Here is a 13675-nt window from a genome sequence, read left to right as displayed (position 1 = left end):
TCCCTTCCCCAAGGAGCCTGGTTTGTGCATTTAACCTTACCTTGACCTGTTACATGCTGCATTCCCTGCCCTGCTCCCACTAACCAGGATGACAGATGAGATCTTCACAGATGTAGACCTCAGCAATGATCTTCTGGTCTGTCTGCCAGTGGAGTTGAGAAGATAACCATGTTAACTTGCCCAATCAAACTGTCAGTGACAGAGCTGCCAAGAAGAAATTCGTGTCTCGTGTAGGAGTTACCGTGGGTCTGCTAGCACTGTGGGAAGACGAGATCAGCACAGGTCAAGTGCATAGGGTTGTTCAGGGGAGGGATGGGAATAAGCACAATGCCACTTAACTTTAAGTTGTCCTTTGCTTGCCTTAAAAATAAGCTGTTCTGCATCTGGCCAATACTGAAATTTCTGTATTACCTTAGAAGAAGGTAGTACTCATCCTCCCTGTTTCTGGGGCAGAACACAGTGCAGACAGCAGGCAATGGGGTTGGCAGCTCCTCTTTGCTCCCCAGTCAGTGTCTGCGGTGAGACCGCCTGGCCCTGGGTGTTCATCTCTTTGCAAGAGGCAAAGCTGCCCTTCTACTGACTGTAGGGGAGGAGGAAGGTAACAAACCATACTGCTTCAGGAGAGCTTGGCACCAGTCCTTTTAACTACTGAGGATGTGTTTGCCTCTCTGTTCAGATGCTGTTGTAGTACCAGTGTGTAACTAAGACCTTATTTTTGTGCAGAGTATTTAACTGAGACAGACGGATGGCATCCTACTCTCATTGCCACAACATCTCAGTTGGATTCCCTGGTGCCAGGTGAACTTGGCTTTGACACAGTTTGACACAGAATGGACTTTGTCAGAGGTGAATTAGATTTACTTAATTTTTTTTTCTCTTTGGAAGGTGACTCAGTGTAACAACTCTTGAACTTTTGGCATGCAGAAAGGCAATATCAACAAATGGTATTGCTGGATGGTACACTGAGTTCCGAAGACTTAGAAAGTCCTTTTAGGGCCTGCAATTCTCTGGGTTACTGTAGAGCTTCAATCCAACTGAAGCAAGCGCATTTGGAGATTTTTTTTTTTTTTTTTTCCCCCATGGCTTTAATGCAAAGGCTTCAATAACTGAAGCCTTTAAGTATCTGTGACTTGTCACCATGTCATGCTTAAAGTGGTTTCAAAGCCCTATTTGTATATCGTGGGTTTTTTTTATGACTCAAAACATAATTTATTTCTCATATTGTACATATGTAAAGTTTTAAACACTTTGGTTTTGAGTAACAGTTTTTATAAGCCTTAAGACAAAAAAAAAAAGGGCTTTGTAAAAATCAGTGGAGTCTTGTTGATCTACCACAAGCTTTGCCATGCCTTGCCAGAACAGCAGTGTATGGCCATCTTGTCCCTTTCCTGCAGGTCACTGAGATCAGCAGAAAGAGGACATGAAGGCAGAGAAGCACCCAGGTCAGTGCTGGCATGTAGGTGACTTTACACTGTGCCTTCCTTCCACGTCCTCTCTGGGCTGTGTTGCCGAGGTTGGCTTGTTCCCTCCATCCTCACACCACTGAGTGCTGTTGGGAATGGAGCAGTCACTTTCTATCTCCTCCTGCATTGTAGCTCCTGAGATGCCCATTGTACAATGTCACTGGCTTACTTCTAGCTTGGGCCTAGCAGTGAGACCATGATTTCAACTGTGCCCAAGGCTTGCTTTTTTTTTTTTTTTTTTTTTTTTTTTCCTCCAGAGTGAATATCACCAAATAAGCCCTGTCTGGGTAGCAGTAGCAGGGTTTTCTGTCTGCCCCTTCCCCACACTGGCTATAAGGCATGTTCAGCAGAGGAGACTACCCAAAACATTAACTCTTCCTTCCCACCCTGTTTTCTTTTAGCCATAGCAATACCACTACTGCTTTTGGCTGGGGGAAAGCAAGTTTGTTACTTGCTCTCTATGGCTATTGTAGTGAATTTTGGAAAGACCATTGCTGCTGTGCCAGGCTAGCCAGGACAAGTTTGGACAAACTCTCTCTTCTTTTAACTTCCTGCATTAATGTTTTTTTTTTTCCCCTCTATTGAATGTCTGGGTTTTTTTCCTTCTGAAATACTTCCACTTTGCCTGACTTCAATAGGTAGCCCATTAGTGAATACTTCTCAGAAAACTTTCCCAAATCTGATTGCGAACTGAGTTTTTTCCCAGGTGCCATGCCATCAGATTTAAGGAAACTGCTCTGTGCTTTGCCTGTCTGTGACACGCATTGGTGGCACAAATCCAGCGGCAACAGAAGGACTTTTGCAAACAAAGTACCTCCAAGCTGTGGGAAGACTTACATGAAATTGCTTAGTTAACCTCTTCCTGTGAAAAGCCCAGCAATGGACTGGACTGCATGGAGAACTACTTCTGTAGATTTGGTAGAGTGATAGGGAGGCTGTTGGATGCTTGTAGGCCCCCTCAATTATTCTGCACTCCAGAAGTGGAGGTTTTCTGATGTGTTCCTGTGGGGCTACCTTGCACCTTGTGCAAAGACAGGGGGACACCGATACCAGAAGTCATTCAAGATTTCTAGGGCTCTTTCTTTTTGGCATGCTACCCCCTTGGATACAGCTGCAGCGCAAGGGCTGGTGCCTCTTGCAGGGTGAATCTCCTGCAGGGACCAGCCCCTTTTGCATCCAGCTGCTCTCTACAAGGAAAAGGATGAAGAATATAAGGTAAGAACTTAAGATCGGCACAGTGGGCACCCTCCCCTCCCAAATCTGTGCCAGGCAGGGCTGAGGCTGCAGGCTGGACCTGCCATGGGGCTGACCCCTGTGCTCTCAGCTGCCTGGCATCCCTCTCCCCTCCCCCAGGTTTATCCAGGATCGCTTTTTCACTCCATTCAGGTCCCACCAAAGGTCAGGCTGTGTCTCCAAAGGAACAATATGCCCTGCACGGGGAATGCTTTATAACCCAGTCAGGACTGCCCCAGCTCCCATCAGCTGCAGCGATCAGGTTGTTTCATCAAGTACATCCCAGCATCCCTGCTTTTGAAGGTAAGTTGAACACAAAGTGATTGGAGTTTGCTTCTCCTCCATTTCCCTCGGAGCAGGTAAGATCCCAAGTGGGTCAGCAGAAGTCCCTGACACAGGAGATGCAGGCTGTCTCACCTAGACAGTTTCTAAGCTACGAAAATCTGGGCAGAATAAATTCAGTACAACAGCTGTGTTCAGGAAGAGAAAGACCAGCCAGTCCATTCAGGAACAAGGAAAACACATTCTTTGCTGGCTTCCCATGCTGAAATAATGAGGCAGCCCCGCTCCACCAGGTAAAGCTTTTCAGCGGTCCCCAAACCAGCCTTACCAAAAGATGACTGCGACTATCCAAGAAACCCAAGATCTTGCACCTCAGCCCATGATAACGAGTTGTAATTTTATGCCTGTTCAGATGCTGACATTCCAACATAAGTTATACAGCTCATTTGCCTTCCCAGTGATCCTGTCCAGCCCAACAGCAAACACAAAGAATCTGGCAACTTTTGCAAATCTGTGCAAAAGTATCAGGAGAGCTCATGCTGCCCAGAGGGATGGGTAAAACAGCTTCACCCAGAGCTGACCCAAGTTTAAAACAAAAAAATCAGGTCATTTTTTTTAATTGCTCGATTATTGTCCTTTCTGTTCTAGGTTGTTTTGCAGCTGTTTCACAAAGCTTTAGGCTGTTTATGGCAAACTGTTAAAAAGACATGAAGTGCAAATGTTCAGAATCCTTTACTTCTGACATGACTTGCAATAAGATCGAAAAACGAGGAAAGGGGACCAATAAAATAAGGCTTTCCAGGCTATGCTGTCCCACCTCTCCTAGCCAGCTGTCCTAATTATTGCAAACAGGCAAAACAGCTCAGACAAAGTAAGAAATGACACAAGACTTGAACCAAGCCTTAAGGTAAATCTTGTTGATTTTTTTCTTTTTTTTTTTTTTTTCCCCTCCTTTCCATATGACTTTCAATATCCTGTTTTTGGCTGAAAACAGATGTATCCTACCAAATTATGAAGAGAGGCCACATGCAGCTTAGCTGGAGCTAAGCAAGTTTGCTGAACAATCTTACTCCCATGCCATAAAATCTGCAGATGTTAATGAGAAGATGATCCTTGTGCTGCAGATCTCTGTGAAACAGCCCAATCTCTTGGTTCTTTGAATAACCCATTAAAGAAACATCCATGGAAAAGCTGGATTATATGTTATTCATGCATTGCAATGGAAGGAACTTTCACTGACAAGTCTCAAAATATCAGTTGGGTAATAAAGCTTGAAATGTCTCTCTAAATTTCAGAATGGTGGATCTGGCTGGTTTACAGATGACTAAAGTTATTCAGAAAGCTTGCTGCTCGCTCTACAAAGAGTTTATTAACATTGACTTTATTGTTGAGGAAGACAAATCCATGTGATAATCATCATTAACCTGCACTGCTGTGCACAGCAGAGCACAAACCAAGGAAGGCAAGATCAGCATGGCTCCCCTTTCTGTGATCAGGTGAGGCTCCAAGCCTTGGTGCGTTAACATGCAAATAACTAAAACACAACAGAATCAACCGATAGCACAAGACTAACAGCTTTGCCTTCAATGTGCGCTACAAGTCAGTGACAGAGACAAACCCCAGATGCCTTGACATTGGATAACTGCTCAGCATGCACACCAAAAGGGTGCGCGGTCTTCTCTTCCAAGTAGTTTTCATGCACAGAAAAATAATTGAAGAGTTTATTTTGCTTACTGAAGCGTTCTTCTACTTGCTCAGCCTGGTCTAATATCATCTACAACCCCAATTCCAAATAACATGCCAGAAGGTGAAGGAAGCTGAAAATTAAAAGGGAGAGGAGGACACTCCTAATGGCTGTCGTGGTAGAACATCTACTCTCAGGAAAGACGCAGCACATTACACATTGTACATGTTTGCCTTAACAATTTCTGTAAGCAAAGTTGCAAAAGCAGGGACACGTTAGCTTTTCTGCAAGTTGTGTCTGCAAAGCTTCCTCCTGGCTGAGAAGACGATCACTCCAGAGTCCTCGTCTGAAGAGCTCTGACCAGCTGCTTTCGTGCAAGGTCAGATTCACCCACCGGGGCACTGCTCGGTAGGACATGCACACCGAACACAACTAAGCATGTGCCCAAGTCTTCCAGCTCAGTTCCTTTTGAAATCTGCAGGAATTTTTCCTCGGACTTCAGCAGAGGTTTGGGCACATACTGATGAAGCTTTTTCATCCTGCTTTTGGGGAAAAATAACAACCAAACCATAATTGTTAACATGGAGCAGTTGGAGCCCAGCAGGTTGCAGATCTTAGGAGCTGTTAACTTGAATTTTGTTGTGAACAGATCCATTGCTCCACAGCAGAAAGGTTCAGGGAAGGTCACAGGAGCCAACAAAAAAACCTCCCACTGCCTCTCAGGCTGCAGATGGTCTCTCTCTACCCATTGCAACTAGAGCTGATCTATTGCAAAACACACACCAAGCATCTCCCTCTTGGCTACTGGACCCCTGTTGACCCTTCAGAGTCTCTGGAGATGATGCTGAATAGATAGAATATTTTGACTGGCCGGCTGATCACAAGAAAGGTCTCTGGTTATAGTACAGAACAGCAAAGTAGATCCAAGATTGGTTGTCAACATTGAGACTTAAGGACAGCTTTAAGGTCACAGACTAGCCTAGACATACCAAATATGCTAGAAATCCCTCGGCAAACTGCCAAAACTGGACTCTGAGGTTGCTGGTTTCTGTTCCTGCAGGATGCTTGAAGCCTACCCAAGTATTCAGGTCTTGAGCCTGGAAATCCCTCAACACTGTGCTTGTAACTCACTGCACCTACTGTCCACAATTACAAGTGAAACTGCTTCACGTCTGGATGTGAGCTGCTTGTTGAGGCTTGCGAGGTGGGAAAGGATGTTACCAGCAACCCAGCCTGGTTGAAGGTGATTTTCAAGGATGAAAACTATTTAAAAGACAAACATTTATGCTGGCCCTATCTTGAGCTTGTGGTTTCTTTCTTTGAGCCAAAAGTCTGATGGCTTAAGATGATTATAATGCAGATCCACAGCAAACACAGTGCCATGTTGCGGAGCATATGAAGGCTACCAAGGGATGTCTTGTGACATGCCAAGTGTGATGCCAGCTAGCCACGTGGCAATCCTGTACAGACCTGCGTGTAAGCGCAGGTTAGAATAAGCAGAAAGATACAGTCCCTCTCAACCCCATGTGTGATGTAAAGGACCAGCGTCAGCCAAGGGTGAAGAAAGGACACACTTATTTTGGCAACTACGGCCTCTTTCAACAGTAGGAGACTTATCAGAGCTCCTACCTCATTGAAGCCTGTAGAAAAAAATAGTCCCTGATGTTGGGTCACCAAGTGGTAGCTTTGAATTCCCAGCTTCTGGGTACAATCTGGTCCCCAGCATGTCATTTGCATGCTCAAGGGAACACACCAGAAAAACAAAATTGCTGCTGAGGTCCCTTACTAATCCTGTAAAGCTGCATGGCAACCTCCCACCAATTACTGGAGGAAAACCCACTTGCTCCACTCATCCATGACTAGACCTCTTGGGTAACAGCCGAGGGACGTGTTCCCCAAGCACCTCCAGTTTGGGGGTGTTCAGGCTGGGGGGGGCATCAAATCGGAGGGGCCATTTGCTGTCAGACTGCAAGTCAAAGCCAAAGAGGTGACAGATGGTGACTAGGAAGGGAGTAAATTTCTACAGACCATTGGCATTCCTGGACCGCCTTCCAAGTACAGCTGGCATTGCAAAATAAGTGAGGAAGAGTTAGGAAAATGAATTTCATCCTTTAACTTGCTCAACCACTTTCTAATCCCACAGAAAGACCAGAGAGGACAAAGAAAATAATCTAAAAGAAGAATTTGTGCAGTAAGACCACAGATAAAGCACTTTTCTCTGCCCATGACAACATGTCTGATCTTACCCATATTGGCCTTTATGGTCCAGTTCAGGGTCCCAAAATAACCCAGCTGAAATTTTGAAGGGCTATACCTTCTAAGGTGTTCAGGAGCCAAAAGGAAGCAGGTGGGAGCAGAATGGGTTCTCCTGAAGGGTTGTCTACAAAGGATGCACCCAGCCATGCGGAAGATGTGGCCCCCCTGCCTATCCCTTCATGACCTCCCCTTCGTATGCATCATCTGTGCTTATCGTGTCCCTTATTCTTAAGAACACCCAGAAACCAAGTCTGAGACTATAATATTCCCTGTAAAAAAACCCTTTCCTACAGCAGGGGAGACCATACCTAAACATGAGGCCCCAGAGCAGTTCTCCAGCATGTTTCCAAGTGCTCCTGCCAGAACTTGGTGGTTTATGGACTTTGTGGTTGATGCTTTCACTTGTCAAGAGACAAGAAACACAGGTTTTGCACAGGAGTTTCTACATAAGCATGAATTTCAGTCTTGGGGCACCCTAGATTTCTAGATCTGTAGATAAATCCTCTTCCTAAGTCCATGCTCACCTGTTGCGCAGGGCTTGAACTTTATGTCAATCCACCCATGACCGCTTTCTCCTACCTCCTGGAAAAACTGGCCCAAGTAAAGTGAGAGGATACCAGAGCAGCTCCCAACCTGCTTGTCCTGGTTCTGGCTAGGATAGAGTTAATATTCACCTGAGCTGGGTGGAGAACTGGAGCTGGTGGCCCCTATGGCTGGGGCACCCAGCTGGGATAGTTAACTAATTAGCTAACAGCTGGGGTTAATTTACCCAAATGAGCCAAAGGGCTATTCCATCCCATCTGACATTATGCTCAGTATATAAGTGAGGAGGGTGCTAAGGGGAGCCTCCTGCTATGTGGGAAGAAACTGGGTGTGGAGATTTGTTGTGAGCCATTGTATTGTGTTTGTATTCCATCACTGTTTTGTTTTCTTCTGTTATTGCTGTTAAATTTACTTTTTGTTCCATCTCAACCTGTGTGTTTTTGCTGGTTTTTTTGTTTGTTTGTTTACCAGTTCTCCCTTCTGTCCCACTGGAGGGTGGGGGGGGAGTAAGAGAGAGACTGTGTAGTCTGGTGCCGATCAGGGCTGAACTACAACACTGCTGTAAGTCCTATCTTTGGTGTGAAAATCAGCAAGTTCAGGTTATTAAAAAGGTGCTTTGAGTTCCAAGAGCCTCACAAGGTGGGGGGGTGCCTCCTACCATGTGCTTGTCATCCTCCCACCATGAAGGGGTCCTGCCCTCGGCTGGGGCTCTCTGCATATGGGACAGAGCTTAAAAACCCAAGGGATCTCCCCAAACAACCAACAACTACTGCAAGAAGCACATCGTCTCACTTTTTTTACCCTTAAACCTCACTGACAGGTGTGGAAACTCGGACTGTAAGAATAATAAATTTAAAAAAAAAAAGACAGGAGCATTGGGATGAATTCTGGAGTATGTGGCTGCATGGGTGATGTGCTCAGCTCCCAGCACAATAGAAGGGGGAAGGTGCCTGCATGCACCTTGTCTAAACTTTCAGCATCCTGTGGAGCTGAAATATCCATCTAGCTATTGCTATACTTAATGATAAAAAAAGCAATTATCCCTGATACCTTCTCTGCAGTTTCTATGTTGAGGTCTTTATCCCTTTTTCCTTAAAAAAAAAAAAAAATCAGTCAGTTCTTCAGCTCTTCAACAGCAAATTTTTTGTTCCAACTTAAATGCATAAGGGGAAATTTTAGATCCAACTTAAACATCTAAGATGAGGATGTAATATCTGACTTTTTAAAATTTAATCAAGGCTTCCTCATCTCACCCAAATTACAGCCCACTTAAAATGTTCTTTATGAGTACTGGGAACAGCACTGAAAGCTTTATCACTTTCCACATAGCACAAAGAGATCTTTCCAAAGTCAGTATCTTACTTATGTATATTGCCTTTATCCACCAAACCCATAATCTCCTTAAAGGAATTAATAGGGTTGTTATGACAAAAATCTGCCATATGGCAGTGGGGAGCCCAGTTGGGAGCGCCAAATCCTTGCTCTGCATTCTTAACACAAGAAACTTTCCTAATGGCTTAGTCATAACTAAGCCTGCTTCAGCATCACAAGAAAACCCCATCCCTGGAAACATTCAAGGCCAGGTTGGACAGGGCTCTGAGCAACCTGATCTGGTTTGGAGATGTCCCTGCTCCTTGCAGGGGGGTTGGACCAGATGGCCTTTAAAGGTCCCTTCCCACTCAAACCATCCTGTGATTCTATAAATCACTTTTTACTTATCCAGTTTGCCCATTGCTGTTTGCTGTTTATTTGTCACCTGCAGGTAGGATCAGCTCTTCGCTAAGCCAGGGAACTGGTCTGCATTGGCTAGGAGTGGGAGCAAAACCTACTGGTCTTCCATATTTAAAACAGGGGAAGAGCAAACAAGGAATGAGCTAGTAAAATCATCATTGCTACGCAATAAAAAAAAAAAAAAGAGAAGAAATCTTGAAGAAATTGTATCAAACGCTTCAGCATCTGAACCCCATTTGCTACCAAGGAGAATAAAATAACATTTTTCTTTGTCTCTCATAAACCAGTTGTTTCAAATCAGGTTTCCAGAGTCTGGTTCTGCAACATATTTTTCTTGCCTGACTTGAAGGATAATCCATTTTTCTCTCATCTGGAAACACCTTACAACAACCTTCTTGGCATTTATGGACTACCTTTAATCTTGTCTGAAGTGTTTATGGACCACGGCCCTCATTCCACTTTCACCTGCATCTGTGCAAGCCCGTGCTGGTTGGGAGAGAGATGAATTAAAGGAGGGCAAAAAATCACTGCAGTGTGTGCAGCAGCAAAAAAAGAATTAACTCCATATGAAGCCCATTTGGCTCTGGCAGGGCCTATTTGTTTTCTCTCTGGTTTTCTTTATTCCTGGCTGTTTCTGCTGCTTGGTGTAAAGAGAAAAATAAAGAGAAGGCTGTAGATCACCTTGCATAATAGAGCAGAATTTCTTCCAGGGGATTTAATGGGTACGTGAAAGACAGTAGATCTTGAGGGCCTTAAAATAAATCAAAATCCCTTTTTTCCAGGTGCTGTATAGGTACCCACTAAATAAAGAGTCACTTCCCCAGGGACTGCATTGCATTTCATAAAGCAGCAAGTGTGGGAAGGGAAATTAAGGTATAGAAAAAGTGAGGTGAATCAGCCAGGTCAAACCCCATCAATAGCTCCCAGTCCCCTGTGGTACCTCCTAGATACCTATGTACAAAAGAACAGGTTAAATTATCTCCCCAGGGAAGCACCGCCTTCCTCTCGAGCCCTCCAGGTGGTCTCAAGAGCTTGAGGTCTGTCCATGTGCCGTGCCCTAAGAGAGTGAAGATCCCATATAACGCTAACACAACGTGCAATGTTCCTGAAACACTAAAGTCTTTTAGAAATTAGGAAACCTTCTAGTTGGAAGTACGGGGTCAGCCGAAGGCTTGGCGTCCAGACAGCGCACAGGGCTCGCTGCGGAACTGGAGTAGTAAACCCTGTGCGTGGAGTACGTGCTTCTTCACGCTGCTCTGCTGACAGCCGGGTTTCTGGTGGGTCTAATCCGTTGGAATCTGCAGAGGTTGAACATCTGCGAAGACTTTCACTTTAGGGCAGAGACGTGGCCATTTCTCCTTCAGAGATCTCCCCAGTGCATTCACTGATGGATACTGTGAGGAACTCCTTCGCCAGGAGTGTTCCCCAGATCTCCATGAGTTTTTGGCAAAATGCAGAAGTTGGGCATTCTCAGGGATTCTTGCCTTATAAAAAAACCCCAACATGCTGGCACCCTCTCTAATCCAACTTCTTTCTCTGCCTAGATGAATCAAGGAATTTCTTCTCCAAACCATCCCCTGTGGGATTCACTAAAGCTTCAAATGCCTTTTACTCATGACAAGGACTGAGTTGGGGGCAGAGAACTGGAATGAGACAGACCCGTGCTCATGGCACATGGTGGCCAACGGTGCAAACCTCTCCTGCTGCTGTAGCACTGTGATCCCAGGGCCCTCTCTGGCTGCTCCCAGCCTGGGAGAAAGTAAGAAAGACCCTAGAGAAGAACTATTGTGTTTGAAGGGCTTAGCCGAAAGGCTGCCAGGTGGAACCCGGCCAAGAGGCAGCAGACCGTGACGGACAGACCCACTGTCCTGGTTTTGGCTGGGATGGAGTTAATTTTCCTCTCAGTAGCTGGTGTGTTTTGGATTTCGTGTGTGAAGAATGTTGATAAACACCCTGATGATACCAGTTGTTATGAATGAGACCAAGAACACTGTCCTGCTTTCCAAGTCTCACTAATTTGCAGATGCAGGAAGCTGGGAGAAAGACGGACAGAATAATTGACCCAAACTGGCCAAAGAGAGTATTCCATGCCATAAACGTCATGCTCAGTATATAAGTGCAGGCTGGCCAGGGCAGATATCTGCCTTCCTGGCATCCATCTTTCTCCCTTGTTTGCTGGCATCGTTCCCTCTACCTTGCTGGCTCCCTTTTGCTCCTTTGCTTGCTGCTCGGTTTTGTTTCCATGATCGCTGCTCGGGACGGGCTGTATCGGTCATTGGGACATCGGGTGGTGAGAAAACATACATCGTTCACTTTGAATATTTTAGTATCCTTATATTCTGATATTATTGTAGTTTTCCCTTGTTATTTTAGTAAATTGTCTTCATCTCAACCCACAAGTTCTCCTTCCTTCCCAATTCTCTCCCCCATCCCACTGGGGAGGGGGAGGGTGAGCAAGAAACTGTGGTAATTCAGGCTAAACCATCACACCCACACCATTTAGACAGCAGTGGCTACCCAAGAGAGGAATCCGGCCAAGGAGGGCAAAACACACGCATGCGCACATGTACACATCCGCACTCGCACTTGGGTCCATTGCAGCCGGAGGTCAAAGTCCAATTAGGTACTTTATTACTCATTTAATTCTTGTCTGGCTTTCGGGGCTGGAAGAATGGTGGTGCGTGCACGTGAATCTGTGCCTCCACCTGGGATGAACGGTGATTTGCATTTCAAGCAAGCCACTGATCCCATTCCCAGGAGGTTTACTTGATGCACGGCTTAGCAGAGGGGCAGTTCGGTTCTATTTACTGCTGGACTTGTGTCGTAGTTCAGCCCCGATCAGGACCAGACTATGCAGTCTCTCTCTCACTCCCCCCACCCTCCGAGAGAATAGAAGGAGATGATATAAAGAAAAACGGCTCAAGGTTTGAGATAAGGACAGGGAGAAATCCTTAAAGTTACCGTCACGGGCAAAACAGACTCGACTTGGGGAAAACTATTCATTTATTTCTAAAATTAGCAGGAGAATGAGACAGGGAACAAGATAACCTCCCCCCACCCCTCCCTCTTCCCAGGCTTAACATTATCTCTACCACCTTCCCCTCCCGAGCGGCACGGGGGGGGAAAAAGGGAATGGGGGTCGCGGTCAGTTCATCACACGTTGTTTTACGCCGCTGTATCATCGTCGGGGGAAGAACTCCTCGCATTCCTCCTCTGCTCCAGCGTGGGGTCCCTCCCACGGGCCACAGTCCTTCATGAAACTGCTCCAGCGTGGGTCATCTCTTCCACGGGGTGCAGTCCCTCTAGAACAGCTGTCCCAGCGGGCCCTCCACGGGCCACAGCTGCCTTCAGGCATCCACCTGCTCTGGCGTGGGGTCATCCACGGGCTGCAGGTGGATCTCTGCCCCTCTGTGGACCTCCATGGGCTGCAGGGGGACAACCCGCTCCACCATGGTCTTCACCACGAGTTGCAGAGGAATCTTGGCCAGGAGCCGCGTTACTCCTCCCCCTCCTTCTTCACTGACCTTGGCGTCTGCAGCCGTTCCTCACAACAGGCTGGCAGACGCCTCTCAGGATCCTTTTTACATCTTATTCACTTCTCATCTCCTCTCCACTTCTTGCAGCCAGGCCAGGCCGAGTTGGGCCCAGTCGGCTGCCCGGCGGGAGGCCAGAGGGTGAGGCCTGCAAGGCCCATGAGGCTCTCGCCTCCCCCTCTCTGCCCCCTGCTCAGCTGCTTCACATCTCTTCCTTTTTTTTTTTTTCTGTTTTCCCCTACTTAAATACGTTATCGCAGAGGCGTTATCACGGGACATTCTGCTACCAATTGGCTCGGCCTTGGCCAGCAGTGGGTCCGCCCTAGGCCTGGCCGAGTCCACTAAACAAAGGGGAGCAACTTCTACCAGTTTCCTACAGAAGCTACCACCTTAGGCCCCCCCTCACTAACAAAACCAGAACAACTTGGCACACACTGGCTGCCCCGTATTCACCAGTGGCTCTGAGGACATCAGCCCAGTGAGCCACCTCTCGTTTTCAGAGACCGCATAGAAAGACAGTGGTGTACCCGGTTTGTAGGATTCCTATGCACAAAGTCCACCCAGCATATGATATTTAAAAGCACAACAGCATTTATTGCTCTATTATAGCCTTGCATAAGCAGTTACTAGCATAAGCAGTTAGCAGCGTATTGTTTTCCCTTTATGAGAGTCTTACCACCCCAACTAAGCCGGAGACACCGCCGAGCAGGAGGATGATGATCAGCGGGGTCAGAGCAGAGAAGGGAGGTAGGCGCAGCACCTTCAGGGCGTCCCCTGTTGTTCGTAGAGTGTGCTCTGGGTCTTCTCTCTCTCCCTCTGCTCTGAGCCACCTCTGTTTATACCCTCAGCAGATTCAGTGGCAGAGTACTGACCAGGTGTTGATGCACGCGTGGCCAGCGCATGCAGCAAGGCCTGCCAAGTACATGCCCTGCTGGCTAACAGCGGTTCCC

The sequence above is a fragment of the Chlamydotis macqueenii genome, chromosome W (genome assembly GCF_036417535.1).
Source record: "Chlamydotis macqueenii isolate bChlMac1 chromosome W, bChlMac1.mat, whole genome shotgun sequence".
Taxonomy (NCBI): domain Eukaryota; kingdom Metazoa; phylum Chordata; class Aves; order Otidiformes; family Otididae; genus Chlamydotis; species Chlamydotis macqueenii.
The sequence above is the reverse complement of the archived record's forward strand: the minus strand, read 5'-3'. Positions refer to the sequence as shown.